Below are 27610 nucleotides of genomic sequence, written 5' to 3'. Positions count from 1 at the left end.
GGACTGTCCCTATAAAATTGGGACATCTGGTCACCCCAGAGTAGGTATTTGAGGGCTTTGAGACTGACCGCTGCTCAGCACCAAGGGCCAAGCCTATCGCGTAACCTTACTTGGTATTTAGACCTAGTGCAATTATGCAGTTTGGACACAAGGGTAATAAACTTTATAAATGTCAGTATCTTGGCTAGATTAGGCAGGTGATTGGCCTCGGTGCAGTGCAGTGGTCCCAGTGCAGAGTTGGGTTTCCTTGTGCTCTTGTACCTCCTTAGCACTACTTACTTTGTGCTTATACACGCAATCCTGCACCCGTGCTGGGTAGGATGAAGCCTTTTATGAGATCATTGCTCTGCAGCTGTCGTGTTACTTTTACTTAATGTAGCAACTTGCATGCAACTTGGAGGGAGGAGCCCAAGTTGCAGGAGGGAATAGTTTGGAGGAGGCACTGGGAAGTCAGTCTGTGTGCACATGGCTAGACTGTTAGCTGCGGTTGCAAAATCACTGTATGTAGTTCTCTTAATAAAAAGCCAGTTTAGTTTATAAGCATGGAGTCCTCACATATTCTTACCCCGTGTGTGGTACATGAAACACTTAATAGCAGGAATCATGCACAGGGAGACAGTGTACAGCTAGTGCCTCATTTGCGTGCTGAGGATCACAGCATGTCTCCCCAGACACACCCATTGTTTAATGTGTGCTCTTGAGAGTAATGGAGCCAGCCTGCAAGGGGCTTGCGATTTACTCCAACTCGGTGCAGTGGGCCACAGATAACACGCAATCTTAGTTGTGCCCCCCCGTCACCTGTGCTCCCACGTGCACTGGAGTGCAACAGCCTTGCTGTGAACTGTGTCAACAATTAAAAAGGGTTAAGGCTGAAATGGGTAAAGAATACAGACAGTGCCTGATACTGCACTGGCTTGCACTTGGTCATTTACACTAGTAAAAAGAGGATGCAGAATGCTACAAAGTCAGGATCACCAACCCACTCATTCACACCAGGGACAGCCTTTTATACTCACTTGCCATGCACTTTACACAGGTGGAAATGACAACAGGCAGCAGAGAATCAGGCCCACAGAATCATAGATTGTATGCCCCTGAGGGCAGAGACTGTGTCTTGCTGTGTGCATGGACAGCCCCTAGCACATTGTGGTCTGTATCCGAAGACAAATAACATACAATAACAATAACTTTATGGAACAGTCACAACTGAGTGCTTAGTTACACAGCAGTAGTAATGGCCAAGACCAACTCCAGTATCGCCGATCCCAAACTATCAAAAATCATATCAGTCCCTTCCCCCCAAAATGATGAGATTGACTGAAAAATCATGAGATTTTTTTAAAACGAGGTTCTTTTATTTGAGTTCTGATTTTGGAGCCTTTTAAGGGTCATATTTTTAAACTTCTCCTCACAACCAGGAGGATTATAAACTTTCTTTTTAACTGAAAGCTGAGACTCTCAGGAAACAGCCTGAGTCATGGGCCAGAAAAACCCTCGGGTCACTAGACTTGTGAGAATTGGCCACCCTGGAAATCTGTGGAAAGGCCTCAGGGTGACTGTTATTTGTGCAGAAAAACCAGGGACTCCAAATAAAAGACATAATTTGTCTCTTGAGAACAGGGAACACTCAAGATAATTGAGTTATCTTCTAGTGTTTACATCTTGCTAGAGGTCACAGGGCTAGAAGAACGGAAGTCATTGGATGGAACTAATACAAGGTAAATATGCACTAGAGAGATTATTATAAGATCCTTGTTTGGATGGTTTGTATTTCATCTGCTCAGATGACACCGGGTGACGCCAAAGAGCCTTGAGCTTCAAGCACTCAATGGTCTTCAGAAAAATTCCATCTGCATCAGGGGCTGAATGAACACAAGTGATGCATGACGTTCCCAGGAGCCCTTAAGGATGGTTCAGAATAAATGAGTCATGCAGGATCTATGCCATCACAGGTGATGATCCCAGAAACAAGGGCTCTTGTTTTTCTGTAATATGAGTCAATTCCCTGATTGCTTTGGCATGGCAAACAGCTGCAAAATGTCCATAGTTCATGCATTTATTACACTGTGTGCCTCTAGCTGGACATGCATTGTCTCTTGGAATAGGACTTTGTTCACACCTTGTGCATGTAGGCTGGACTTTGTCCCTCTTGCCTGGGAGTTCTCTCTCCTTCCTTAGGGGTTTTACGATTATGACTTTTAATACTCAAGTAGCTGTTTATAGCTTGTAAGCTAGCTTTAGGTTTTTCATGTTGCTCCTGCCTTTTATTCGGTTGTTTGACTAATTCTGAATGCTTTCTATCTGTATAGGTGTGGCTAAGGTTAAATCGCTTTTCAACTGTAGCTGCTGTGAAAGATTTTTTTCTGGTAACCCTGTAGCCAGCCTGCCTCTGATATTTTCATGTTTTGCATTCCCCAAATCATAATTTTCAGCCAATGTATGCAGAGCTCTTATAAGCCATTCAACACTTTGCCCCAGTTCTTGAATTCTCTAGTTAAAAAAGGCTCTTTCATAAACCACATTTATGAAGGGTATAAAGTATGGGTCAAATATAGCCAGAACCCTTTCATAGTCATCTTTATGACTGTCTTCAGTAAAGTCAAAGTATTTAAAGCTATACCCTGCTTGCTTCCCCATAGCATAAATTAGATATCCGCATATCTCCAGTTTCTTTGTGGCATTTGTTTGCAAATTGAAATCTTGCAAAATACTGCTTCGAGCTTGTCCATTCTGTAGGTTTGTCGAAGCTGAAGTTCTCTGGGAGCATTGGCATGTTGATGAGATCATGCAAATTTTGTTGCTTTGTTCCTTCTGTCTGTACCCTTTGTTGCTGTTCTTAGTTTACTCCTGACACCATGTCATGTTCCTGTACCAGATATGGACTGGTCACAGAGCTTGCTTATACACATCGATGTGTTCATCATAAGATCGTTTAATGCTCTGCCCGGTAGGGCTGAGGTTCATTTAAATAAGGTATTTTACATACAGTGCCATATCGTGGGTGAACAGAATGATACAGTTTAGCGTTCCATTACAACTCCTGCAGATTTCCATTGTGCGAGCTCTGGTGTTTTTTAAGCATCGGTGCTTGAAGAACTCGCAGCATCTGATCGCAGAATCTGTGCACACACGACTGTCTGATCCTTTGCAACCACATCCTGGGATGCTGTAGCCAACTCTAGTGGGACAGGGAGCGTTTAGTTCAAAGCTGATTGACAGCAGTGACAGAGTGCAATGGGTGAGCTATGAAATGCACCATGGGGGTAATCCACTCTTATGCAGAGGGCTGGCAAAAGGCCTCTGAACCACTTAAGTTCCATTTAAGCTGACATGTGATTCAGCTGGTGCCTAAGCCCTGTTCTGGCTCTCTGCATAGGGGTGTATTTCCCCCCTATGAATTGTCAGAACACTGAATAACTTTACCCTTGACAACTGGATTGTTTGCTGCCATTCCATATAAAGCAACTTCCATTCCATATGTTGCTCTCAGGATGGGTGTGGGGGAGGCAGGAGGGGTTAAATTGTCTGTGGGCTACAGCAGCTTCTGCAAAAATAGCCTTTTTTGGCTACCTGTATCCTACCAGTGTGCTGGGGGTTGGGAGATCCTGATGTTTTTTATCAGCTCCCAGCAGCTGACCTTCAAGACAGCGCCAGATCGAGTTCAGTCAAATCGGCCACACAGTTTTGCAGTTCATTGGCAGCTCTACCGCCTTGTGTTGTGATCCTCTCCTATTTCCGAAGCTAACCAGCGTTGAGCCAGGGCATTGCCAGAATCAGCAGTTTAATCCCCCAAATCCTTACTACCTGAGTAGTCAAAGTCAGCCACACTGGCCTCTTCCAGCTGTTACGGGCTTGGGAGAGTAGTGGTTTACCAGCATCAAGCCCTCCCCCACATCAAGGTCTTGCTGCCAGTGATCTCTCTGCAGAGATCCCCTACAACTGTATGGGGGAGAAGGCTCATAACCCCTGCTTATAGTTCCTCTTGTGGGCTGCCAACTTGCTTCCAGTGCCAGTGCAAGACCTTGGACCTGATCTGCAAAGTCATCAGCTCAGCGACATCAGTGACTGCCTCATCTTCATCCATGACACCCTCAGGCAGCCGCATTCCTCGGGAAAAGGCCATTCGCAAAGCCCAGCGTGACACGTGTGGAAGGTAGAAATGAAGTGTTCTCAGCTGAGTGGGTTTGGCTGTGGAGGAAACTCCCAGAGGAAGGCAGAATAATCCAGAGCCTAACCAGCATTAGGGCCTTTTGCCAGATCCTCCTCTCTGAGAAAACGTTCCCATCACAACTGAAACGATTCAAAATTTTAAAAATAATTGAACAACCAACAATAAATAAAGACCAGGATGGAAGAAAGTGTGTGTATAGGCTGGTGGAAGGGGAACTAGGCTGAATATGTATTTAACCAAGCAGAACCTTCCTTAACCTAGGAAGAGAAAAGAACGGAAGACTCCAGGAAGTCCACTAGAAGCACACCATGCCATGTAAATTACTTGAGAAATGCTTACATACTATGACAACAGTTGCAATAGAAAGCCCATAGATAAGTAGACAGAGCTAGGCGATTTCTGCTATGAGCCTGTTACCAGAAGTCGTATATTTTAATGAAGGGGAAATTGGAAAGCTATCAAAGGTTTTTGGAGAGAAGACTGTTGCCAGACCCTGTTACAAGAGTGCTCTGTGCCTGCATATACATAAATAGATAACGGATAAGGTGCCAGTAGGTGACACTCAAGACTCTGGCACATAGCTCCTGGGTTTTGTAGGACCAATAAAACTTTGTGCGGTGCCCTGCAAATGGCTTCCTTTGTGCAGGTCCTAACACGCTCTTCAACCTCCCTCCCCATTTAACCACTGCTTTTTCTGAGGAGAAGACCAGAAGAAGTCTGGTTTCAACATACCTCCACGATAAAAGGTAACTTGCAATCAAGCTCTCTCCTTTTTTTTAAAGCAAGAGCTTGGGGAATCCTGGGGAAAAGGAAATAAAAGATTCTCAAACAAATCGCAGGATGCTTGGAAAAACCTCTGTGTTTGCTGGGCCCGTCCCAAGACGACTCTTTGTTTTTCTAACTCAGAAGTTCTTGTCTTCTCTCTTGGTTTTCTAAGAATGTGAACTTGGAGACACACCCCCCCTCCCTGCTCCTGTTTAAACACTCATAAATATGAAGTTTAGACTTGGCTGCAGGATCAGCTCTGGAGTATCTGAATCCCACTGGGAACACATGCATATTTATACGCTCTGGGGCCAGATCCTAGCGTCACAAGAGAAGGGTGAGTTCCACCCCCTCTCCTGCCGGAATGCCTTTCCTGGATGAAATTCACTCAGTGTATATGACCCCCATGCCCCACTTCAGCCCTTAACATGGCCTCAAGCATGCTCTCTGCTCTAGGGTGAATGTTTCCTGAGTCCAAGAATAGGTGGAACTACTGAGGGCAGAGAACTGCACACCTGAAAACGATGACTGGGGCTTTCTGCCTTCATCAGAATTCAACAGCCAGAACGTCACCAGCTGCTGCTCCCAGTGCAGTTCGACTCCTGCACCTTCACCGTGGCTCTGACTGTAAATGCCACGTAAGAGCACAATAGGCTGACCAAACAGCAAGTATGAAAAATCGGGACAGAGGGTGGGGGGTAATAGGCACCTATATAAGACAAAGCCCCAAATATCGGGATTGTCCCTATAAAATCGGGACCTTTGGTCACCCTAGAGCACAAAAATTCTCACCCAGGTGGCTTGACAGCAGCAAGCCCTGGGTATGGGCAGAGGGAATGGGCATTGTGATGTCACAAAGGAAGGGGGGGGCGGGATCTTTGAGGCTCTGCTAAACCTCTTAGCGGATCCCTACTGAGCGTGCTCAAGAGTGGTTATTTAGAACCAGCCAAGCAATTCCTCATGGCCCTGGGTATTCTCCAAACGAGCACTAGTGAGTCGCCAAGGTTAAAAGTTCAGCCCTTCCTGAGTTAGTCTGTGTGAAAAAATGTGTATCATTTCCCATCATTTTTTGCAGTGGGAAAAGTGTTGGTGGTTTGGTCCCCTCCATCCACCCCCACTCCCCTGCCAACCTTGTATAATTCAGAAAAGATGGGACGACGATTTCTCAAACTGCCAAAAGATATTAATCTTTTGGCTGAGACCAAGACCTGAAAATTACAGCCCCAAAGAGAGACAAGGTGGTGGAGGTAATCTTTTTTATTGGACGAACTTCTGTTGGTGAGAGAGATTTATGGATTTACGGCTTTTTACAACACTCTATAACCCATTAACCACCTCTTTTTGTCCTATGACTGCTGAGGTGTTAACGGGCCACTCTACCTTGAATAGCCCCTTACAATATTACTTATGCCAAAAAAATCTGCTCCACCTCGCCTTTTGCTGTCATGCTGGGAGTTCCTTTCCCAGACCTGAAGAAGAGCCCTGTGTGGCTTCAAAGCATGTCTCTCTCATCAACAGAAGCACGTCCAATAAAAGATATGACCTCGCCCACCTTGTCTCTCTAATATCCTGGGACCAACATGGCTGCAAAGCCCCAAAAGAGACGTTTCCAGACAACGAGGAGCAGGCAAAACACAGGTCACTATAAATGAAGCTGTTCTGCAGCCTTCTCTTTGACATTCTCTACCATGCACAAATAAAACAACAACAGCAACATCAGAACTGGGGCTCCGAGGTGATACCAATTAACAAGAAGAAGAAGAACCACCTCCGACCACTTCCTGAGGCCCTGAATAACTTCCTGCTTTGGTTTATATCATCCTCTTGAAGGTATGGAACACGATTTGTACAGCACCTAGCACAATGGGGCCCTGGTCCATAACGAGGGCTCCTAAATGCTATTGTAATACAAATAAATAAATAATAATAATAATATTAATTATTATTATTTAGGGCCTGATCCAATTCTTATTGAAGTCAGTGGAAAGGCTCCCATGGACTTCAGTAGGAACAAGCCCTTCAGGCCCAACTTTGCCATTGCACCTTGTGCAGATATTCACACGAGTGGTTGTATGTAACCATTCTGATTGGGCAGTGCTTTACCTCCTGGGCTGGCCTTACGGGTGGGTGATGTGGGTGACTGCCTAGGTCAGGGGGGCGTCATGGTCAAGAGGCAAGGAGCGGGGTGGGCCTGGGGTGTGAGGCCACAGAAGGGAGCTGAGGGCAATGGTGGGGGGAGGCAGCTGGGTGGGTGGCCTGGGGAGGCAGCGGGGGCCAGGAGCACCAAAATACAAGTTCGCCCAGAGTGCCATTTTCCCTAAGGCCAGGCCTGGTTACATCCAGTTATGTTATTATTTATTATTTGTATTACAATAGCACCTAGGAGCCAGACACGCCAAACCCATGGAAAAAAAAAAAAAACACGCAGAAATTGAGCTTATTTTTGGCTTAATTGGCTTGTGAGTTGCTCACTGGCTAGTTTTTGGCTTGTAGCTTGTTTGGCTTGTAGCTTGTTGCTTCTTTTTTTTTTGATTGGTTCCCGGCAAGCCTGAGAAGGGGCAAGCAGGGGCAAGGGAGGGAGAGAGTCAGGGGTGCACAGCGGGCCCGCCACAGTCCCAGACTGCACGCCAGGGGGATCTAGTCACATAGAGTGTTGGGGTTCTTAGGGACTGGCTTGTTTTGGCCTTCTTTTGAAATGAGATTAGCTTAATTTTTGGCTTATTATGAAAGTCGGGGTCCCTGTTTACCGCGTGAACGTTGGCAACTGTGCTAGGAGCACCAGTCATAGACCAGGATCCCATTGTGGTAGGTTCTCCACAAACACAGAGCAAAGAGACGGTCCCTGCCCCAACGGGCTTACAAAGTATCAGATAAGAGACAACAGATTGATACAGAGAAGAGAGAACAATGAGACGACATGGGACAGCACGATCAGCAGTGGTCTCCGTGCACCAGCAGCCTCACTGTTGTCAAGTTTTTGGTACGGATTTGAAGGAGGATCATGAGGTAGCCTGGAGCGCTAGTGTAAATGGCTCCACGAGGTACAGGGCATAGGGATGCTGTGACAAGGAGAGTGGAGCTCTGCCGCTGCCACGTTAATTCAGCCTCGTAGCAAGAGTTAGGCCTAAAAGCAAGGTGTAGCTAAGTGCCTTGTTATCATGATGAGGTCAAGCTGGAGCCTTTTTCTTCACTGGCACATTCATTCTCAGTCTATGCCCCACCCCTTTTTTATTCTGTGTTCTTGAGGAGAACAGGGTCAAAGCTCCATCAGTATATCTTGGCATGGGCCCATCTCCAATTTAAATGCATCCTGTGTGGTAGCTGCCTTCCTCACTGTTGCCTTTCAAGCTGGATAAGCAAGACTTCTTGCCTACTCTGTTCTTTAATTCACTAGCCTAAGGGCTAGCTAAGGCATCCATGTTACACTTTCATGTCACTAAGTGTCCTCAGTTGTTAATTACTGTTTGAATACTCAAAAGGAACAGTCCCCGGCCTCTTGAGTCATCCATATTAAAAGCCAGATGACTGTGACAATTCTCATACTGCAGATAACAAATTAAACATCATAATCTCATAACTTCTCTTGCCCTGTCTTCTGAAATTAGTCTCCTGCTTTTTATACCAATCTTAGAATATCAGGGTTAAAAGGGACCTCAGGAGGTCATCTAGTTCAACCCCCTGCTCAAAGCAGGACCAATCCCCAGACAGTTTTTTACCCTGCTTCCCTAAATGGCCCTCTCAAGGATTGAGCTTACAACCCTGGGTTTAGCAGGCCAATATTCAAACCACTGAGCTATCCCTCCCCCTGACAATCTTGCTACCCTGATGAGTGGCAGCAGAATTCTGGGACCTCGCAGATTGGCTTCTCATCGGAGGAAGATCCATGACGTGGAGATATGCTTTATTTACACACATATATCAGACAGAGGCAGTCACAAATGACATGCAGGAAACACCCTCTTTGAGAAATCCCAGCCCACACATCAGTACCTGGTTCCCAGGAAGCTTGTCTGTCCTCAGGAATTGTCTCCAGCTATACAGAAGAAAGAAATGAACAAACTCTCTGCTATCTGCCACAGCTTCTCTCAACTGCAACACTGGGCAAAATGACACTTCAGAGAAATGCGTTTGAATGCTGGTTCTGTTGACTGACTGATGCTATGACTATTGTTAACTACCTCACAGAAGGACAGACACTAGAGCAGATTTGGAATTTTCTGACAAAACATTTTTTTGTTGGAAAATGCTGATTTGTCAAAACTAGAACTGTTTGTGGGAAATGGTGGATTCTGACAAATCTCCCAAGTCAAAAACAATTTTGGAAGCAAAAAGAGTTCCAAAATTGCTGAAACGTGATGTTTTGAAATTTTCAAAATGAAGGGTTTCATTTTTTTTTTTGCTTTGAAACATTTTGTTTTGAAATGTTAGTTAATTTCTACTTTTAAAAAATGATAAAAAATATAAAAGGTCAAAAACAAAATAGGATGTTTCAAAATGTTTTGATTGACCCTGATTTTTTTCCCCAGCTTATTCACGAAAATTTTTGACATTTGCCCCATTTAGGGATGGGAAAAAATGTGAAATCTCAAAAACACTTATGGTACGGGAAAAACCCTTTCTTGCCCAGCTCTGGTGATGTTTAACTAACTAATGTTTATAAAAGCTCTTTGACATCCACATATAAAAGATGGTACAGATATAAGGCAACTAACAACCAAAGCACAGAATAATGTGTAACAAGTCAAGAATGGGAACAGATGAACAGGACCAATGAAGAGGACAAAATGGAAACCCCTCATCTGGAATAGGTGTCCAATTTCAGAGCCCACACTTCAAAAAGGAGGTTAAACAACTGGAATCGATTCAGAAAAGAGCCGTGAGATTGAGTCATAGTTTGGAAAACCTGCCTTATAGTGGCAGACTAAAGAAGCTCAATCTATTTAGTTTATCCAAGAGAAGATTAAGAGGTAGCTTGATCACAGGGCACGAGTACCTATACGGACAAGGGATTTCTGATAGTAGATGGCTCTTGAACATAGCAGATAATGCTATATTAAGATCCAGTGGCTGCAAGCTAAAGCTAGACAAATTCAGACTGGAAATAAAGCACATATTTTTAACAGTGACAGTAATTAACCACTGGAGCAACTTATTAAGAGATGTGGTGGATTCACGATCACTTGAAGTTTTTAAGTCAAGACTGGATGGATGTCTTTCTAAAGGATATGAAACAACTCACACAGAAGTTATGGGCTTGGTGCAGAAATTATTGAGTGAAGCTCTTTGGCCTGTGTTATGTAGAAGGTCAGACTAGATTGGGAATCATTAAGAAAGGGATAGATAATAAGACAGAAAATATCATATTAACTCTATAAAAATCCATGGTACGCCCACATCTTGAATACTGCATGCAGATGTGGGTGCCCCATCTCAAAAAAAGATATATTGGAATTGGAAAAGGCTCAGAAAAGGGCAACAAAAATGATTAGGGGTATGAAACGGCTTCCGTGTGAGGAGAGATTAATAAGACTGGGACTTTCAGCTTGGAAAAGAGGCAACTAAGGGAGGATATGATAGAGGTCTATAAAATCATGACTGGTGTGGAGCAAGTAAATAAGGAAGTGCTATTTACTCCTTCTCATAACACAAGAACTAGGGGTCACCAAATTAAATTAATAGGCAGCAGATTTAAAACAAACAAACAAACAAACAAACAAACAAACAAACAAACAAACAAACAAACAAACAAACAAACAAACAAACGGAAATATTTTTTCACACAACACACAGTAAACCTGTGGAACTCTTTGCCAGAGGATGTTGTGAAGGCCAAGACTATAACAGGGTTCAAAAAAGAACTAGATAAGTTCATGGAGGATAGGTCCATCAATGGCTATTAGCTAGGATGGGCAGGGATGGTGTTTCTAGTCTGTTTGCCAGAAGCTGGGAATGAGCAACAGGGAATGGATCACTTGATGATTACCTATTCTGTTCATTCCCTCTGGGGCACCTGGCATTGGCCACTGTCGGAAGACAGGATACTGGGCTAGATGGACCTTTGGTCTGACCCAGTATGCCTGCTCTTATATTCTTATGTTATGTTCTAGATGATCATAATGGTCCCTTTTGGTCTTAAAATACTTGAATCTATGAATCTGGCTTTGGCTAGAGCACTCCTTCTAGTGGTCAGAATTAACAGAACTGGTACAGATAAGACTTCAAAGTTCAAAGAGCTGTGGAAGGTAGTTGTGGAAAACAGCAATGTGGTACAATCACTCTAGCTCACCACAACTGATGAATTACTGAAACTGCTCTAATTATATATAGCAACAGAGCCTTATTATCCACCACGAGGTCCTTTGCTGTGTTCTCTTCACAGTGCTTACACTAGGGTGTACTCTGTGTGAGCAAGAAATTACAATGAATCAAGTGTCCCTGCTAAGAGGTTTAATTGCATATAATGAATGTTTTGGTCATTAGGGATCATATGAGATTTAATGTTGGCTTTTGAAATCATGAACTCACTCTGCACTCTCATGTCGAGAGCAAATATCCTTTGGTTTGCTAGTAAATACCAGCAGTAAACAAACCAAACTCTGTGGAGAAATTCTCATGTTCTTCCCCACAAAGCCAACTACTGTATGTCCCACCCCGCATCTTACTTATTCACTCCTGTGAATGCCCAGGTGTAATGATCACCGGGGATGTTCGTCTGTGGGTCTTTTAAGAGTCAGCAATGGGTCACTGACCTTCCTGACCACTCCCCCGGGGCACTACAGACCTGATGCGAAATCCATGTTCAGGTAAAATTCACCATCAAAATCAAAGGGAATTCTGTCTGAATAAGGAATGCAGGAGCAGGCTCAATGCAGTATGTAGGGAAGGTCCTGGGAATGTTAGCACTGAGCACGGTAGGGTGCAGACAGTAGTAGTGTCAAGGGTGGGTTACCACTTGATGGGCCCCAGTCAAGAGTATGGCTCTTGCTGCTGGAATGGGGAAAACCAGGCCTTGAGTTGCTTCCTCACTCCTGTACTATTGCCGCGGGGGATTATGGGAGCCCGGCTCAGTTTCCTCTCTGCATGCTCCTGTTTTGGAGGTAGAAAGAGAGGGCGAGCATGTGAGCTGATGGGTGGCGGCGCCCCCATAAGAATGGCCACCCAACCAGTCACTTATTTTACTTGTGCTATAGGCCTGCCCTGTATCTCTGGGCACTGCACCCAGGGCCTAGGCAGGAGAGGTGGCTGGGCTAATGAAATCAGTGGGAGATTTGCCTGAGTTAGGATTACTGAACTGGGCCTTCATGAGTTATGTCCCTCCATCCCAGACACTCCCATCTCCTCCCTCATCTGTTCAGACATGAGCTCTCCCTGTCCACTCTTACAACCAATAATGGCAACAGGAATGAACAGCTCATAAATCTCCTCCTCTCTCCTTTGGGGCTTTCACAACATTTTTCAGACTCTGCCTCAGAGCGGCTGAGCTTGCTCAGGGCTGTGGAATCTGTGCTTGAATCCTGAGGGAACAGTCTGTTCCCTGCCCTAGCAGAAGACAGCGAGCTCTCTGCATGTGTCCTTCTCAGGCTGCCTCTTCAGATGCCCATCGAGCCTTTGCTGTCAGTTCGTTCCTCGCTGCTGGTGCTGCTCGCACACACTAGGGACATTGGGCAAAGGACACATGCTAGCTCCTGGCCACAGCCCAATGAGGGAACTCAATCCCAGGGTGGCACTGCTGGTGCCAGTAGTTGGCAAACACTGCCCATTGGTCAGCAGAGCCAGAATCCTGAACAGGATTGGCTTTAGGATTTGCAGGGCTTTTCCCATGCCCCGCCTTGCGATTCTTCTGCTGGAGGTGGGGGAATAGGACTGTGAGAAGCCTCCTCCTCCATTCTCACTTTCAGAGTAGGTCCTTTAAGGTCTTCCCATCTGGTCCTCCTTACCAAACATGGCCTCCTACTCCAGACCTACTGCCAGAAGTGTGTGGGTCGGAGAGGGTGAATTAGGCCACGTGCTCCTTCCTTCTTCACTCCAGCAGCTAAGGAAGGCTGTCAGTTGCTGAGGCTACGGAAGGATCTCAGAGAACAGTTGCTTGTGCTGAAAGCCAGCCTAGGAATCATATTAACCAATGGCGGATTAGCCACTGGGCCAACGGGGCCTATTCCGAGGGTCCCTGGCCAATTGGGGGCCCCCGGAAAAATGGGTGCCCTCGTGCCCCAACCCCACTCCCCCCGTTGGCCCAGAGCTCCTGTCAGGGAGCGGGGATGGGGTAGGAGGGCTTGCCCTGCTTGCTTGCCCAGCGCTCCTGCCAGTGAGTGGGGCAAGCCCCCGTGCCCTGACCCCACTCCCCGGCAGGAGCCCCGGTGAGGTGACTGGGGGGCGGGGACTGCAGGTGGCAGGGGTGGGGAGGAGTCCCCACTTGTTCTGGGCCAGGGCCCCGCAATACCCTAATCCACCTCTGATATTAAGAAAAGTGGGGATGGAGTAAGACCGCCACTAATGCCTTGGGACATGGGAGCATTGTTGAGATAGGGCACTCAGCCCCTGGGGGAGAAGGAAGTCCTAGCATCACTGCTGAGGTGCTAGACTTACCCCAAGCAGGTGAGACAAAGGGCCATTAGCTGTAAAACCCTGTTGCCCATATTTCTGAACAATATTAAACTCCATGGGCCTGGTCCAAAGCCCACTGAAGTCAATGGGAATCTTTCCTTTGACATCAGTGGCCTCTGGATCAGCCAAACTTACCTGAACAGCCAGGATCTCCTATTTTGCCTAGCTGTGCACCCCATTTGGGAGGAGATGAAATCATATTAAGGTGCTGAATTCATAACTTCACTGGCCTCTGTGCAATCACAGAATCATAGAATCATAGAAGATGTGGCCTCACCAGTGCCGAATAGAGGGGAATAATCACTTCCCTCGATCTGCTGGCAGTGCTCCTACTAATGCAGCCCAATATGCCATTAGCCTTCTTGACAACAAGGGCACACTGTTGACTCATACCCAGCTTCTCGTACCCTGTAATCCCCAGGTCCTTTTCTGCAGAACTGCTGCCTAGCCATTCAGTCCCTAGTCTGTAGCAGTGCATGGGATTCTTCTGTCCTAAGTGCAGGACTATGCACTTGTCCTTGTTGAACCTCATCAGATTTATTGTGGCCCAATCCTCTAATTTGTCTAGGTCACTCTGGACCCTATCCCTGCCCTCCAGCATATCTACCTCTCCCCCCAGCTTAGTGTCATCCGCGAACTTGCTGAGGGTGCAATCCATCCCATCATCCAGATCATTAATGAAGATGTTGAATAAAGCCAGCCCCAGGATAGACCCTTGGGGCACTCCGCTTGATATGGGCTGCCAACTAGACATCGAGCCGTTGATCACTACCCGTTGAGCCCGACGATCTAGACAGCTTTCTGGAGTTATGCCAGGGATGCATTTGGCCCTGTAGCTCACACGGCCTGCCAAGTAGCTATGGCTGATGAATGCTTGAATAAATGCATTCTATTCCAGGCATCCCTGGGCTTGGTGCTTTCTGTGCTGTTGAGCTATACAGTGATGTCACACAAAGTGACCGGCTGGCATTTGCATCCAGGAGAAGAGAGACATTCCCCGCTCTCCAAACAGCCATTCAGATGTGGTATCTCTTGCAGCATCATTTGTGCGTAACTGGAAGACAATCAGGTAGTTTGGTCCTTTCCCTATTTGTGTCTGGCTGATAGAGGGCATGACCCAAGGCAGCAGACACAGTGCAGTAATTATACGCTGCAGTCAGATGGTTCTTCTGATTTTGAAAAAGTTGTTTTTCTGACTTATAAAATAACCCAAATGTCTGAGGGGCTTCAGAAAATATTGATTGGCCCAAGCCACAGAGGGCACAGACAAATCTGGACTTTCCTAAAATGCTAGTGGATATTTGTTTCAGTCTCTTAGAATCATAGAATCATAGAATATTAGGGTTGGAAGAGACCTCAGGAGGTCATCTAGTCCAAATTCCTGCTCAAAGCAGGACCAACCCCAACTAAATCATCCCAGCCAGGGCTTTGTCAAGCTGGGCCTTAAAAACCTCTAAGGATGGAGATTCCACCACCTCCCTAAGTAACCCATTCCAGTGCTTCACTACCTTCCTAGTGAACTAATTTTCCATAAAATCCAACCTAGACCTCCCCCACTGCAACTTGAGACCATTGCATCTTGTTCTGTCATCTGCCACCACTGAGAGCAGCCAAGCTCCATCCTCTTTGGAACCCCCCTTCAGGTAGTTGAAGGCTGCTATCAAATCCTCTCTTACTCTTCTCTTCTGCAGACTAAATAAGCCCAGTTCACTTAGCCTCTCCTCCTAAGTCATGTGCCCCAGCCGCCTGATCATTTTTGTTGCCCTCTGCTGGACTCTCTCCAATTTGTCCACATCCTTTCTGTAGTGGGGGCCCCAAAACTGGATGCAATACTCCAGATGTGGCCTCACCAGTGCCGAATAGAGGGGAATAATCACTTCCCTCGATCTGCTGGCAATGCTCCTACTAAATCATGAGTGATGTGGAGAAAGTGAATAAGGAAAAGTTACTTACTTGTTCCATAATATAAGAACTAGGGGGCACCAAATGAAATTAATGGGCAGCAGGTTTAAAACAAATAAAACATCCACCACCTAGAAAAACCTCGACACTTGTTTGATCATCCCTTATGGAAACCTCAGATCATCCAGCGTCATTCTTGGGGCTTCTTATTGTATCCTATCTACTTTGACATGCTGGGCTCCTTTGACATTTTGACCACATATTTTGGTGCCCAGATGGGAGCTGATATCTTTGGGAATGATCTTCCTTCCTCTCACTCTTTAGGGTATGTCTACACTACTGTGGATCGAAGCTGTGACGATCGATCCCTTGGGGGTCGCTCTCCCATCAACTCCGTTACTCCACCAGAATGAGAAGCATAAGGTAAGTCAACGGGAGAGTTTCTCCCATTGACCCAGCACAGTGTGGACACCGCAATAAGTCGACCTAAGCTATGTCGATTCCAGCTACGTTATTCATGTAGCTGGAGTTGTGTAACTTAGGTCGACTTAACCCCGTAGTGTAGACCTGTCCTTTGTCTGTCTTGTCTATTTGGATTGTTAGCTCTTCAGATAAACTGTCTACACAATGGGTCCCTGATCCCATTTGGATTCTCTTGGTGCCACAATAACACACATAATAATAATAATATGTGAGGATAGAATATTGCCTTACATTCGAAGGCAAAATGAAATTGATGACCTTAATTATAATGTTCCTACTGCATATATAAGTAGAACTGGTTAGAAAATGGAATTTGCATTCTGTGTGAAATTCTGTCTTTTCAAAATTTGGTTTAGCTCTGAATGAATGAAAAGTCAACATTTTTCGCAGAACAGAAATTCCAAAAACATTTCATTAGGAAATATCCATCGTTTTGTTTTGATAAGGTAAAAATGTTTTGCTTGTTTTATATTATAATGTTGACGTGAAACATTAAATACAATATATATAGTATTAAATAGATAAATGTAATGTATTATTAAAATCAATAATTTAATACAATCTAAAATTCAAATCTAAATGAATTGAAATGATAAAGTTGAAACAAAATGTTTCGACGTTACTGAAACGAGCAAGTCAAAACAATTGGTTTTGTCACTTTCCCGTTGAAAATTTAATCAGAATCTACATGAGTCCATGAAATATTTTGATTTTGACAAAACTGCAACTTCCGATGGGAAACCGTTCTCTGGAAAAATTTTCAAGCAGCTCTATATCTCACCAATAGCCTGTGTTTGTGTACACATGTCCCTCTATCACCCACAGCTCACCAGGGCTTTCAGCCTCAAAGGGTATGTCTATACAGCAAGCAGCAGCCTGAGGTAGCAAGTCTGAGAGCGTGTGACCCTAAGACCCAGGCTCGCGCTATGGCACTAAAACTAGCTGGGTAGACATTTGGGCTCAGGCGCTGAACCCACCCTAGCTTCAGAGCCCACGCTCCAGCCTGAGCCAGAATGTCTACACAGCTGTAGTGTCAGCCCCTCAAGCCTGAGTCTGTAGTCGAGCCTTCCAAAGGGAGCAGCGGGGGGAAAAAACCTCACTGGTTTCAAGATTGAGCTTGATAAGTTTGTGGAGGGGAATGGTGTGATTGGGGTTGTCTACAAAGGCATGTGGCCCATCTGTGACTGCTAGTAGCAAATATCCCTAGCGGTCAGAGAGGGGACACTAGATGGGGAGGGCTCTGAGTTACTACAGAGAATTGTTTCCCAGGTGACTAGCAGGTGGGTCTTGCCCACATGCTTGGGGTCTAACCAATCACCATATTTGGGGGCTGGAAGGAGTTTTCCCTGCAGTCAGACTGGCAGAGACCCTGAGTTTGTTTGCCTTCCTCTGCAGCATGGGTCACTTGCTGGTTTGAACTAGAGTGAATGGTGGATTCTCTGTAACTTGAAGTCTTTAAATCATGATTTGAGGACTTCAGTAATTCAGCCAGAGGTTATGGGTCTATTACAGGAGTGGATGGGTGAGGTACTGTGGCCTGCGATGGACAGGTCAGACTAGATGATCTCAGTGGTCCCTTCTGGTCTGAAAACCTAAGGGTTCTGAGACTCGCTGCTGCTTGCTGTGTAGACGTAACTTAAGAGGCTCAGGACTAGAAATTCCATGTCAGGTTGGCGACACCGCCGTGGTGTCTATCCATATCAGCTCCAGTAAGTGCTATTTTTGTAACAAATTAAGAAGGCGATAGTGGTCCAGCCTTTTGCTAATGACTTTTAATTACAGACACAACCAACAGTATTTGAAATGCTGAAGTGCTGCTGCGTGTGCTTCATGAACAAGCCCCCAGGTAACCGTGCTACTGGCATCACTCCCACCAACCAGGAGAAAGGGCAAGCGAACTGATCCTTTGTCTGTGGGGGGAAACGGGGTCTGATTCTCTCCTCTCACAGGGGTGGCTGCTCTGATGTCCATGGGGTTACAAGGATGACACATCGGTGTGAGGAGAGACCTGGGCCCAAAGTGTCTAAAGGAGGCAGTCCAGCTAGAAATGAAGGGCCAGATTGCGACCCCTTAGTGACACTGTTGAGCAGCTCCTGGCGAAGGTGACTTCAGTAGGTGTGCTCACCATGGTTAGAGGGGCCTCCTCACAAAGGGCTTGTGAGCTAGCAGTATGATTCACATGGTCTCTGGGAACGTCCGTTCACAACCTACTTGCTTTTACTCCAGCATGATGCTGAGACCAGAACCGTTGATCCGAACCCTGTTCTGTTGGGAGGGGGGGTGTCTATGGGCCACCACAGCAGCCCCGAAGGGCCAGAACACACTGTATTTCAGCCAAGTCCCCTCCCTCTTCCCCCTCCCCCGTCTCATTCCTTGTATGCCACTATGGTGCAGGTTATGTGTGTGGGGGGGTGGGGGTGGGGGTGGGGGTAGGGTGACCAGATGTCCTGATTTTATAGGGACAGACCCAATATTTGGGGCTTTTTCTTATATAGGCTCCTATTGCCCTCACATCCCCGGTCCTGATTTTTCACACTTGCTGTCTGGTCACCCTAGTGTGTGTGTGGGGTCAGGCGACCTTTGCTGGCCCCTGGGAGCTGCTTAATCCAGGTTTCGCTAATCAGGGACCAATCTGCATGAACAGCTCTAAGCCTTGCTGTTGAAAAGCAAAACTATGAGCTATACAGAAGAGGCGACAGGGAGATGATTTTTGGATGCCAAACTATTGCCACCCACTGCTCATAATCCCACTGCTTTCCCGGCTCGTGTTCTAAATGTACTACCTGCCCACCTAGCATGCTAGACACTGTAATTTTATATGAGCATCAGCTGCATCTATATCCACAAAATAAGCTCTCCCTAACCCACCACGAGGCAGATCCTCCCCTAAGGCCCCACATATATCGCTTTGTTCCACCTTCTCAGGGAAAGCTGCCAGGCCCTGCAGCAGGCTCTGAAGGTCAAATGATCTAGGCTCTGTCTGGCCAAAGAGGGGGTGGAGGTGTGAGCTCAGAGTTGAGTGTCCTTCCGTGAGAATGTCCTGCCAATTGAACAAGGGGCTAGCACTTCTACCGATCGCAACTGCGACTGCATCGGCCCAAGAGAGAGAAGTCTTTCAGGTACTCAAAGAGTAGAGGCCCAAAACCTGACAGCTAGACAGTATTCAACAGGCACAGGCATGGGAGTTAATCGACTATGTTGCTGGTGGAATACACTCAGGTCACAACGCAGCAAGGTTAGGAAAAGGCATTTACACCATCCTAGATTTTGGAAATTCTCATCAAAAGCCTGAGTAAAATTGTTTCAAGCAGAAATAGGAGAGGGAGAGCGAGAGAGAGCGAGAGATGGGTTCAGGGTCCTAAGTAACTGAGATTCTTGAACTGCAGCTCAGTGGTGAAGTAAGAGACTATCTGCTTCACTGAATGTGCCTGTGTTGAATGAGTATCCACCCAGTACTAGCTCCCTGTGCACCGGGCCAAAGGTACATCTCTAGAAGGATTGCTTGCAGGGCCGGCTCCAGGCACCAGCTTAACAAGCAGGTGCTTGGGGCGGCCAAGGGAGAGGGGCGGCACCTGCGGCAATTCGGGGGCGGCAGGTCCCTCACTCCCTCTAGGAGCGAAGGACCTGCCGCTGAACTGCCGCCGCCAATCGCGGCTTTTTTTTTTTTTTTTCAGTTGCCGCCGCCGATCGCGATTTTTTTTTTGCTTGGGGCGGCAGAAATGCTGGAGCCGTCCCTGATTGCTTGGGGACTGTCATGCCTTGGATTGTTCCAAAGTCCTGCTCAGGAATCTGGTGGACATTCCCAGGACATTGCATCAGGCAAGACAAAAGGCATATCCTGGCTATGTGATACATGCTGCCATAAGCACCTGAATACTGCTCAGTCTTGAACGGTCCTAAAGGTTTCAAAACAAGAGACTATACCCATTGCTCTGCACCTTCTGAGGTCATGTACAACAGGGCAATGTGTTACCAAACCAGATATTTCCCAGATGGAGGGAGTCTATAAGGAGGAGGTCCCATACAAATTAGCCCAGTTTAGATGCAGAGTCAAGGAGTTGAAGGGCAGAAGGACCGCCAGGTCATCTAGTTTGAGCTCCTGAGATCACAAGCCACCAACACCACCCAGCCACCCCCAGACCTAGCCCAACAACCAGAATTAGATCAAAGTATTACAGCCCTCAGGAGATTACACTACCACAGGTAGAGAAAAGAAGACACCAAGGTCCATCAATGCCCAAGACCCTTGCAATGACACGGAACTGATTTAGTGAGATATACCCAGATGATGCTAGCATATAATATAATAGCAATATAAATATTTCTGAGCAATATGTATTTTTTGTCTTTAGAATGTGCCAAGTTGCACAAAATGGCTTGTTCACTGGACCCCACTTAATAGCTAAACAGCGTAGTTGTCACTTTTAAGTTACCACACGGCTCTTTCTAAGGAAGCACTTTTATTCTAAGGTAAAAGCACTACAGAGAAAACATGGTAAAAACAATAAAAGAACTTACATGCGTGATAATAAGCTTACCAGAGATCAACCCAGCTCCACCAAGGGCTCAAACCCCACTCCAAGCAGCCCCTCCCACCAGTCAGCTTCCCTGCCCCCACCAGCAAAGTCCCTCTGACCAGCTCCCCCCAGCTTTTCCCACACTCCATCCATCCCCCCCAACCAAGCCCCTCGCCCCACCCCCTCCTACTCCATCCAACCCTCCCAAGAGAAATACCATTGAGCTGAGCATGGGACCTCTCTTTGCTCAGCCCGTCACCATTATCTTTCATACCCTGCAATGTGCTGGCCACTGTCCCCACACATGGAAAGCCATTCCCCGCCCCAAAGAGCTTGCAGGCTGACTCTCCTTGCCCCATGCCATCAGTTGACTGAGGATGCAAGTGGTGACAGGTGGATCAGATTGTGTAAAACCCTGAGGGACTAATTTTGCAAGGGGAGGAGCATCCTCAATGCAGCTGAATTTAATGGGCATTGAGCATCTCAGAGCATTTGTCTAACGTAAACCACTGTCCTGGACCATACATTGTCCTCCACCGGGGATAAGTATCATGCTTTACAATGTGGAGAAGTAATGGTACAACAGTTAAACTGGTGACACAACAATCCCTTGGCTGGCATACCGTAAGGACCGCTTATGTTTGAGCGCCCACCACTGAAACAAGTTTATAAGACACAACCTTCAACAAGCCCTTTTCATTACAAAAATAAAAATGCCACCTCCCCTCCCACACCAAACTGTCAACGTAACATATGGGCCCAGACTTACACATCACACATCATTATAGATTCAAACTGAATCACTTCCTCCTATTCCTGGAAAGAAAACAGACCTTCTCTGAAAATGGAAAATAGAATGAAAAGAAAAAAACCCAAATCTTTCTTTTTACAGTATGAATCCAAGATCATGCCTAATGCACAACCTTAGTTTGTGTTACCATGAATGGAAAATGGAAAGAAAGGCTCTAAAAGAAGAAATTGTTGTACAGAAGAGCCTTGTTTTCCTCAGTCAGACACAAGGAACAACTCAATTGCGATAAAGTGATATGGAGGCGGGGTGTGTGTGTGTGTCAAAGCTCTCTGTATGATCCATCCATCCGGGGCTTCGAGAAGAGGATGAGAGTTGGTCGCTCCCCTTTAGAGGCCAGTCCTGTGCAAGGCCTCGAACTGTCTTGCACCACACAGGGTTAGCCCCCGGAACTCCACACCAGCCATGCTCCTTTTTTGAAAGCCTTTCCCCAATATATCATTGAGACCGAGGCCTAGGAATTAGACATACTATGGACAACAAGAATATCCTGACCCCCCAGCTGTGGTTTGGGAGGGCTTGTTTCAGCTGTGTGTACGGGGGGACGGATGACACAAATGTCCTCTTTCTACCTCCCTGATCCTGAGCTGGCTGGTCATTGGCATAAACTAGAGCAGCCTGAGAGCTGCTCTAATTTATGTCAGCTGCTGCTAGAGGATTCCTGAGGGTATTCCAGCAGCTGGGGATTGGCAGGGTGTCCAGTCACCCAGCTATGACCCTTTCCCTTCAAGTCAGGTCCCCTATACCAATGGCTGAAGGGCCAATGGCAAAGGAGCAGCTGTAGTGGCACTATGAAGGGGGAATCGCCAGTGGCCAGCTAAGCTCCATTTACGTAGCTCTATTGATTTCAGCCATGTACGCAAAACTGAGGATCTAGCCCCATCTCTCTCCGTCCAGCATGCGTGAGGCTGAGGCAGAGAGCTTGGAATCCTGCATAGCCACAGAACGCAGCTAGCCCCAGGCCTTTGCTGTTGTTGCTGCTGCTTTTCTTGGCATTTCTCATGGCTCTTACAGCCAAGACGGCAGATACCTCACAAGCCAAGAATGTCCCATTGACCCCTCCAAACAGGATGGCGCACGGATTTCATTCTAAAAGCCGAGAGACCCTCTTATGATTGCCCACAACCCTCCTTCACTTCCTAGGTTTGGATTTGCAGCAGAGCGTGCAAATGCAAGAGGATGCCCATTTGGCAGCTTTCTGGTGTGGTGTCAGGAGGCAAATGCAGATAAATATCCCCCCCCCCATCCTCCTCCCTCTCATGAAATGCCATGGCCAATCAGCATGGGATAGGCTCCAACCCCTCGTTTCCCCCGTGACTTCAGAGTCTGGAGAGCTCATCAACTTGTCCTTGAGCCCTGAGAGGTTACGAGCCCTAAGGCTGCTCCCCAGCCTGGTCAAGGGGAAGGAACTTTTAAAATTTCACAACAATACTGCATCACAGGCTGGTTGTTACTAAGAATAACAGGTGTTTGCATAGCACCTTTTACTCAGAAGGAATACCGAGAGCTTTACAGACGGGTGTGTACAGAGAGATCACCTCTTCACACAGCTTGGCAGAGACAGAGACTACTCCGGATTACCTACACTGTGTCTACACTTAAATTGCTGTAGTGCTTCAATGTAGCCACTCACGGCAGTGATGGGAAGGGCTCTTCTGTCAGCATAGTTACTCCGTCTCCCCGAGAGGCGGTAGCTGTGTCTAGGGAAGAATTCGTCCTTCGCCCTAGGGCTGTCTACACTGGGGGTTCGGTTGGTTTAACTCAGGGGTTCTCCACCTTTTTCTTTCTGAGCCCTTCCCCCCCAAAGGCTATAAAAACTCCATGACCCACTTGTGCCTATAAAATCCAGGGTCAGTGTTAGGGGGCAGCAAGCAGGGCAATTGCCTGACAGAGGGGGTCCCACGAAGCTAAGTTGCTCAGGCTTCGGCTTCAGTCCCAGGCGGCAGAGCTCGGGGCTCTGGGCTTCAGCCCTGCGCGGTGGGGCTTTGGCTTTCTGCACTGGGCCTCAGTGAGTCTAATGCCATCCTTGCTTGGAGGATCCCCTGAAACTTCCTCGTGGCCCCTCAGGGGCCCCCGGACCCCTGGTTGAGAACTGCTGGGTTCTCTATCTATCTCACTCAGGGGTGTGGATTTTTCACACCCCGGAGTGATATAGTTGGGTCAATTTAACTTTTTGGTGTAGACCAGGCCTCAGATTGTAAACTCTTTTGGGCAGGAACTATCTTTCTGTTCTGTTTGTACAGCACCTTGCACGTCATGGGAGCTGGTCAATGACTGGGACTCCTGGGCACTACTACCACACTACAAGTAAATAATAACAATAATAATAATACTCTCAAATGATCAACCTTTTCACACTCTGTGTTTTAATAAATGATCATTGCTAAATTCCTTTTCCTTCTTTCACTTGCTTAGACCTTTTTACCTCGGTTTTGCCACCATTTCGGTGCTCAGCTCAAACGTTTGCCTAGGGACAAATTGTGCTCTCAGTGACATCAGTGCTAAACGGAGTAAAGTCAGGGGAGGCACTCCAGATTTACGCCGATAGCAGGATCTGGTAAAATGTGCCGAATCCAAATTCTAAGGTCTGTACAAAAGCTGCAAATTTGTTCTGCACTAGAAATTAAGTTAAAGAGATGAAATTGAATAATTAAAAAGAAAATCAGGGAAAAACTTCCTAACTGTGAAACTTTCTAAACTGCAAAATAGTCTCCCGAGGGAAGTCGTGTAAGCCTCATTGCTTGGGATGTTTAAAACTTGAAGGAGAATGTACGGTTAAGAACAACCTTGTGGTGGCAGGATGAGATGGCCGAATCGGTCTTTTCCATCACTGTTTCTGTGATTAGGAGTCCAACACTTATCATTATGTTTAAATGATTGAAAAAGAAATGCCAGTACTATAAATACTGTAGCACTTTAAGCTACAAATGGGCCCAGATCCAGTCAAGTTCAGGCCAAATCAGGACTTGGATTGAATGGCGCTGAGATCTTGCAGTCTGTTCTCACCAGATTTCCACCCCATTGAATAGTAAAGCTGTCATGAAATCAGCTGTTTGCACGAGATTCCTCCTTTCCTGGGTTGGAAAGATGTCAGCTGCATTTGAACCAGCACTGGGAAAGGGAAATTCACCTCCACCAGTGACCAAAATCACACCGGCAGGGATCTGAAGTCAAGCCAACAAACCCTATCAAACGGCATTACACATGCAGGGTTATATTTTATGTTACAGTACCTAGAGGAGTGCCTCTGCCTGAGATCAGGTCCCACTGAGCTAGACATTGCACACCCATAGTAAGAGACAGTCCCTGCCTCGAGGAGCTTAGTCCAACTAGCCAAGACCGCCCTTTCCTCATTTTACAGACGGTTTTGTTTTTTATTTATAGGTTTTCCTATGAGACTCCTGGCTGACGTATGTAAGTGGAAACCACCGGTGTTACAGGTGCCTGATCTGCAGGGGATATGACTCTGTTACAGACCCATCTACTGAATCTTGGTGCTTTAACGGCTCATGCGTTTAGCTCTCCACATCCCCAGTCTAATCTGCATCGCCTCAGCCAAGATAGCAGCAGTCACATAAGCGCCTAGCAGGCATTAATGGATTTCGCCTCATCTCATTCTTGTGAGGGATTGGAGTATTCGCATCCCCATTTTACATATAGGGAACCTCTACGCACAGAGAGATTGAGTGACTTGATCAAGCTCATACGGGGAATCTGTGGCAGAGCTGAGAACTGACCCTGTCCCTCCTGAATGCCAAACCAGTGCCTTAGCCACAAATGCATCCTTCCCAGCCTGCTTTTGTCTCATCACTGTTTTGAAGCTGAAAAAGAGGGGTCCTTTTTTATTAAGATGCCATTAACAATGGCAGGATGCCCATCAATCTTCAGGGTGTCAGTCCTAAAGCTACAGGCTGCTATCTCCTCCATGCACACCATTGGACAAATTGTCTTGGTGCATTCTGTGAGCGTGTCTGCTTTTCCTTGATACTTCGGAGCTTGGACAGTGGGAGAGGCAGGATAGGAGCCTAGGTGGATCCACCTAGTGTGGCACATCCTATCTGCAACCTGGCAAATGTATCTCAAGTGCGTCTGAGGGCAAAGAAGGACAGAATCTGGGGGAGATGATCTCTCCTGCGCTCTCAATTCCTCTGCCACTCTGTCCTTCAGAAGCAAATTGCTTATGATGATCTCTGGAAGGCAACAGGTATTGAGAATGTGAGCAGCAGAGAACGGCTAATCAGCGAGTGCCTTTCCAAAAGGATTAAACGCACCTCAATCCTTGGTGGACGGGGCACTCCCAAGAGGAAGAGAGAAAAAGAGACGTGAAAGTGACAATAAACAAACAAATCAGGAGAAAATAAAATTGACTTTCCCAGCTCAGATTTCCAACCCACTTGACCCAGTCGCCATGGTGATTGTACCCATGAGATTTGGAGACAAGATGACGCCCATCTGGCAGCTTTCTGATGCGGCATCAGGAGTCAGACACAGAGAAGTATTCCCCCCCCCATCCACCTCCCCCTCATGAACTGCATGTCACTGTTGGCTGCTGTGGAGTCGGAAGGCTTTAAAAAGCCCCCGACATGTGTTTTCAGTTGTGCGATTTGCAGAGCTATTTTAAACCTGACTTTGGAGGGAGGCAGAATGCTGCTGACTGGACAAGCCTGGGCCCCAGTAAGCAGATAGACTCTAGGAAGGAGAGGCAATCATATGAAATAAACAATCTGAAGCCCTCCTTCCAAGCACATATGTTGGGGGTAGGCGGTGGCATGCTTTTTTGGAGGGATTCTACTCTGGGATTTGTAACTGGCTTTGTGGGTGAGCTGATGACACTCTCAGGAACCAGAAGCTGGAGTTGGCCAAGCATCAAGCTTGAAATACCAGAGTGCCTTTTATATTGAGTTGTGGGGAACTGTCCATTCCTCGCAGCTGGCTCAATGCCATAATTCACTGCCCTCTTCAGGAGGGCAAGCGTAGTCCGTCCTCTAATCATCATAACAAGAGCATGACGGACTGTTCTCCCGTACAGCCCCAGGTTCCAGAGGTCGTCAAAACTCTTTGGCTCAACAGATTCATAGAATGTAAGGCCAGAAGGGACCATTATGGACATCTACTCTGACCTCTGGCAGAACCCAAGCCTTACAACCCCACTCCATGAACTGGCCTCCCTTCCTACACAAGTGAGCCCCCAAAATGTATGGTTGACCGACAGCATCCCTTTTACAAAGGCACCGAGTCTCAAATTAAAGATTTCCAGTGGTATCTGTAAGCCAGAGCAGCAGCAATCTGCCGGTTAGCACGTGGAGAAGCAAGGATCAGTGAGGGGCTGGTGGGTTAAGAGGCGAGGACCATGAGAGGCTGGCTCGTAGGAAGTGTTGTGCAGAATGAAAATGAGTGACAACCACTGTGTCAGGGTCAAAAACACAGCTGGCGATGTCTCTATCCACTTTGCTAGCTAGGAGGATAATATCTTGCTTGTTTATTGGGCCTTTCATTCGGAATGATCCCAAAGCACTCACTCTACCAACGAGTTACAAAGGAATCGCTTCACGCAGTACTGAAATGCAGCCATCTCTGGGGTGGAAGGCTGCTGCTTTTTACCAGTGTATTGCTAGAGTGTACATGTTTCCACTTGCTGTCCTCTACATGGTGGAATATCAGACCTCACCAAGTGTTTGTGGTTATGTCAGCTGCTAGAGGCTAGTCTTAATACTATTACCATTTAAAGAGCTTCTCCTTTAGATCAAGAGACAGATGCCTGTGGTTTTGGAGCTGGATGGTTTTATCACCCATGCTCCAGGTGGGTGGTTTAGCTGGTGACCACAATGGCTTTAAATATGTGGTCTCACATGCATTACAACAGCAACACCACACAACAGTGCAGGAGAGAACATGAGGGAGCAGAAAAATGCAGAATAATTCTTTAAGTAGTGAATAGCATATTCAAGATAGTAGAGAGAGATTTGAAATAACTCCCCTCCCCTGCCCCAGTCCAAACAGCACCAAACTTTGGGGAAGCTCTGATCTGAACACAAACCACCCCTGAGCTTTGAGGCTGTTCAGAATGGGACCTCCCCTGATCCCATCTCCACACAGAGAGACACAAAGTAACTGAGCAGTGTGCAATCCAAGTGATTTGCCTTGTGTGTCGGGAGAGCAGTGATGCTAATGGAACCAGAGAAGCCCCCTCGTGCCCCATTTGGCTGCCTCTGGTTCCTGGCCCAGTTTCCACATCTCAGTGCTACCAGGTGCAGAGTGCAGCAAAGCTGTAAATGGGGCAAGATAGTTGGACTCCGCGGAATACAATCTTATTTCAAAGGACGTGCACTTGCTAGTGTTGTGCTCCAGTACCATTTCTCA

The 27610-nt window shown here is 46.7% G+C and overlaps 1 protein-coding gene across 1 annotated transcript in view; it reads right to left on the bottom strand.

Annotated features, from left to right (window-relative positions):
* ADRA1D (adrenoceptor alpha 1D) overlaps positions 1-27610 on the bottom strand; it is a 72649-nt gene that overhangs the window by 16836 nt on the left and 28203 nt on the right. The window lies entirely within an intron of this gene.

Source organism: Emys orbicularis, chromosome 5, assembly GCF_028017835.1.
Source record: "Emys orbicularis isolate rEmyOrb1 chromosome 5, rEmyOrb1.hap1, whole genome shotgun sequence".
In the NCBI taxonomy this organism is placed as follows: Eukaryota; Metazoa; Chordata; order Testudines; family Emydidae; genus Emys; species Emys orbicularis.
This window is presented reverse-complemented; position numbering and strand designations above follow the sequence as displayed.